This window comes from Trichechus manatus, unplaced genomic scaffold, assembly GCF_000243295.1.
Source record: "Trichechus manatus latirostris isolate Lorelei unplaced genomic scaffold, TriManLat1.0 scaffold00034, whole genome shotgun sequence".
NCBI classification, from domain to species: domain Eukaryota; kingdom Metazoa; phylum Chordata; class Mammalia; order Sirenia; family Trichechidae; genus Trichechus; species Trichechus manatus.
Window position 1 is genome coordinate 8,016,250 of NW_004443970.1, and position 4,862 is coordinate 8,021,111.

Here is a 4,862-nt window from a genome sequence, read left to right on the forward strand (position 1 = left end):
AATACAATCAAATACTTTGAGAGACAGAGTAGCAGGGGTAGGGGGTCTGGGGACCATGCTTTCAGGGGACATCTATGTCAATTGGCGTAACAAATCTTATTTAAGAAAATGTTCTGCATCCTACTTTGGTGAGTGGCGTCTGGGGTCTTAAAAGCTTGCAAGAGGCCATCTAAGATGCATCAATTGATCCCAACCACTTGGAGTAAAGGTGAACAAAGAACACCAAAGACACAAGGTAAGTATTAGCCCAACAGACAGAATGGGCCACATAAACCAGAGACTTCATCAGCCTGAGACCAGAAGAACTAGATGGTGCCCAGCTACCATCAATGAACCTCCTGACAGGGAACACAACAGAGCATCCCTGATGGAGCAGTAGAAGATGGGGTGCAGAAGTCAAATTCTAGTAAGAAGACCAGACTTAATGGTCTGAGTGAGATTGGAGGCACCCCAGAAAGCATGCCCCTGGACTCTCTATCAGCCCAGAACTAAAAGAATTTCCAAGGCCAACTCTTCAGACGGGGATTGGACTGGACTGTGGGATATAAAGTGATACTCGTGAAGAGTGTGCCTCCTAGTCAAGTAGATACAAGAGCCCAAAGGGGCAGCTTTTGTCCAGAGGTGAGATGGGAAGGCTGAGAGGGTTAGGAGCTGGTTGAATGGTTATGGGGAATCGGGCAGAAAGGAGGAGTGTGCTGTCTCAGCGTGGGTTCAAAAATTAGGGTCTCATAACAATGTATGTATAAGAATTTTGTATGGGGGACTAACCTGAAATGTAAACTTCATTTAATTATAACAATAAAAAAATTAAAAAAAAAAAATTTTCTAGGTTATGGTATAGTAGTTTATCATTAGACAGACCTCATTTTGAACCGTAGCTGTGTCACTTATAACCTGTGTGATCTTAGTAAGAAGCTGAGTGTACTCATCTGTAAAATGGGTATAATCATTTATTTAGCAAATATTTATCGAGCATCCACTATAAGAGAGACAGAATAGCATCATGGTTAAGAACCTAGACTCTAGTGGCCTGGATTTGAATCCTGACTCTACAGTTCTCTAGCTGTAGTGGAATGGACAACTTCTTTGTTTTATCTGTGCCTCATTTTCACCACTGAGGATAGTAGTTCCTCCACCATAGGTTGTTATAAAAAATAATTGAGTTAATTTATGAAAATAGTTAGAACAGTGTCTGGCACGAGATAAATGCTACCTATTATTATTATATATCTTTTTTGGAGTCCTTGGGTGGTACAAATGGTTAATGCACTTGGCTGTTCACTGAAACACTGGAGGTTTGAGTCTACCCAAAGTCACCTTGGAAGAAGGGTCCGGCAGTCTACTTCTCAAAAAGCAGCCACTGAAAATTCTATGGAGCACAGTTCTACTCTTACACACACTGGGCTGCCATGAGTTGGAATTGACTCAACAGCAACTGGTTTGGTTTTTGGTTTTACTATTCTTATTCTTTGCTTGAGTTAATGTATGAAAATATTTGAAATAGCATCTGGCATAAGATGTTGTTGTTATAGTTGCTGTTGAGTCAATTCTGACTTATGGCAACTGCACGTATGCACAGCAGAACTGCTCCATAGAGTTTTCAAGGTTGTGACCTTTCAGAAGCAGATCGCTAGGTCTGTCTTCTGAGGAGCCTCTGGGTGGGTTTGAACTGCCAACCATTTGGCAAGTAGTCAAGCACTTAACTGTTTGTACCACCCAGGGACACCTGGCATGAGATAAGTACTACCTATAATTATTATTATTTGCCATTATGTCCCAGGTACCATTCTAGAAACTGGAGATAGGACAATGAACCGAACAAAGCTATTTCCCTCATGGAGTTTATATTTTAGTGTGGAAAACAGGCATTAAATAAGTAAACATATTGTCTTAGTCACCTAGTGCTGCTATAACAGAAATACTACAAGTGAATGGTTTTTAACAAAGAGAAGTTTATTCTCTCATAGTCCAGTAGACTACAAGTCCAAATTCAGGGCATCAACTCCAGGGGAATGCTTTCTCTGTGGACTTTGGAGGAAGGTCCGTGTCATCCATCTTCCCTTGGTCTGGAAGCTTCTCTGATCAGGAACATCAGGTACAAAGGACGTGCTCCTGGCACTGCTTTCTTGGTGGTATGAGTCTCCTATCTGTCTCTGCTTGCTTCTCTCTTTTATATATCTCCAAAGAGATTGGCTTAAGACACTATCCAATCTTGTATACCTCATCAGTATAACTGCCGCTAATCCATCTTATTACATCATAGTGATAGAATTTACAACACATAAGGAAATCACATCAGATTACAAAATGGTACAAAATCATACAATACTGGGAATCATGACCCAGCCAAGTTGACAGATATTTTTGGGGGACACAATTCAATCCATGACACATATAGTATGGCAGGTAGTAGCTAAAGTCCACCTCACAGTGTTGTAGTGAAAATGGTTGTTGTTGTTAGGTGCCATTGAGTAAATTCCTACTCATAGGAACTCTATAGGGCAGAATAGAACTCCATAGGATTTCTTAGCCTGTAATCTTTATTGGAGCAAATGGCTAGGTCTTTTCTCCCATGGAACTGGTGGTGGGTTTGAACCGCCAGCCTTTTGGTTAGCAGCCTAGTGCTCAACCATTATGCCTCCAGGGCTCCTTGTAGTGAAAACTGCATGAGATAATATATGTAAAGCGGCTGGGCAGTTTGAACCTGGCTCATAATGGTCACTTAATACATGTTAACTCTCCTCTCCTTTTCTCACTTTTCTTCTCTCCCACTCTTCCTCCCCTTCTCTTTCCTCTCTCTCTTCACAGTGAAGCCAGTTAGAGGACAGGTTGCCTCTGGCCCAGCAGGAGCCTGTGCCCATCAGCCCAGGAGGCAGGAGGAGCAGCCCAGGCCAGGGCCTTGAAAGCTGGCAGCAATTTCTGTGGCAGGTATTTTCTCTCTTGCTTCTTTAGAGGAAATATGAATCATCTGATGTTTAGCTTCCATTTCCTGGGAGGCTGCAGGCCCAGGAAATCTGTGGTTTGAGCATCAGTGTGGAGATCAAGTGAAATGGCTACTGGCGGTGCAGTGTGTGGCTAGGACCACTGACAAGCATCTCTTGAGCCAAATGACTCATCTTGAGCTGGCTCCTCAGCGTTCTTTCTCCTGATTGCATTCTACTCGTGAAATGAGTGTCATTTCCTGGTGAGGGATGACTCTTCTTTAGCTGTGCTGGTGGGTAGAATATATCTGGGTCATGCTGGAGCAGGGGTGACAGGAGTCCAGTCTTTGCTATCATCCGCTTTGCTATTTATCTCTAAGAGGGAAAGGAGGCCTAGTGACACCGACCAGTTATAAGCGGCCCAACAAATGAGTGGCAAAGTTGAAAATGCTTCTCTTGATTCCTCCACCCCACATAATGCTGTTTCCCTAATTGCTGAGTAGATCCACGGCAAGTAGTCCCAAGACAAGCAAACCACTGGCTTAACTACAACCTTTTCAATCCTCACCTCTGGATAAAGTCCACTTATTTGGAGTCCCTGGGTGGCGCAAATGGTTAGTTAATGCACTTGGCTGCTAACTGAAAGGTTAGAGATTTGAGTCCAACAGAAGTGCTTTGGAAGAAAAGCCTGACGATCTGCTTCCCAAAAGTCAGCCATTGAGAATACTATGGAGTGCAGTTCTACTCTGACACACATGGGGTTGCCATAAGTATGGATCAACTTGATGGCAACTGTTTTTTCTGGTATACTCCAGTATGGGGGCTGTGGTGATTCAGTGGAAGAATTCTAGACTTCCATAGGGAGACCTGAGTTCGATTCCCAGCCAATTTACTTCATGTGCAGCCACCACGTGTCTGTCAGTGGAGGCTTGCATGTTGCTATGATGCTGAACAAGTTTAGCAGAGCTTCCAGACTAACACAGACTAGAAAGAAAGGCCTGATGATCTACTTTTGAAAACCACCCAATGAAAATCCTATGGATCAAAACAGTCCAATCCTCAAGTGATCAGGGGTATGGTGCAGAACTGGGTGGCATTTTGTTCCCTTGTGCATGGGGGCACATGAGTCAAGGTTGACCGGACAGCAGGTGACAACAACAAATATTCCAGTATAATGAAACAATCAGGACCATCTCTTTGAGTTTGTTTGAAAAGAGAGTTAGTCAGTTGGTAGAAAAACAAAGAGATTGATAGGGATGGCAACTGTTATGATAAGAACATTCATGAAGTGTTTTTGTTTCATTCTTCCCTTTGGGCCCTGATTCTCTTCCAAACTGTGCCTGAACCAAGGAAGTCCTCATGAACATAAATTTAGAAATGAAGGAAGAAGGGCCCTCCAACAGAGGAGTTGTACTTATTCTATGCAGGCTCCTTGATTCTGGCACAGGATGAAGAAGAATGCTGTAACACTGATTAGTGGCACAGTGGAAAGAGTGTGGGGAGCACTGAAGCAAATATGGCAAAATGATGACATCTGTTTAATCTCAGTGGTGGGGATGTGGAGATGTGGATGTCTGTAATATTATTTTGTACTTTTCTGTATTTTTGAAATACTTCATATTAAAAAAAAAAAAGACATGGAATTTGAAGCCAGAAAATCTGAGCTCAGATTTCATTTCCTTGTACGAGTCACCAACTTCTCAATGTCCTCATCTATAAAATGTGGTTTGTTACGATGCTCAAGCAAGATAATGTATTTAAAGCATTTTGTAAATTCTCAATCATTATACAACTCTGTTGATGCTGTTGTTGAGAATTTCCACAGCAGAACATATACCAATTCAACAATTTCTACATGTACAATGCAGTAACTTTGGTTACGTTCTTCAAGTTGTGCAACCGTTCTAACCCTCCTTTTCTGAATTGTTCCTCCCCCATTAC

At 42.4% G+C, this 4,862-nt stretch overlaps 1 long non-coding RNA gene across 1 annotated transcript in view; it reads left to right on the forward strand.

Annotated features, from left to right (window-relative positions):
* Positions 1-2,866, forward strand: part of LOC111820327 (uncharacterized) — a 71,427-nt gene extending 68,561 nt beyond the window's left edge. Inside the window, exon 3 of the long non-coding RNA XR_002823884.1 lies at positions 2,809-2,866. This is a non-coding gene — a long non-coding RNA (uncharacterized LOC111820327). The remainder of the gene's footprint in view (positions 1-2,808) is intronic.
* The last annotated feature ends 1,996 nt before the right edge of the window (positions 2,867-4,862 follow it).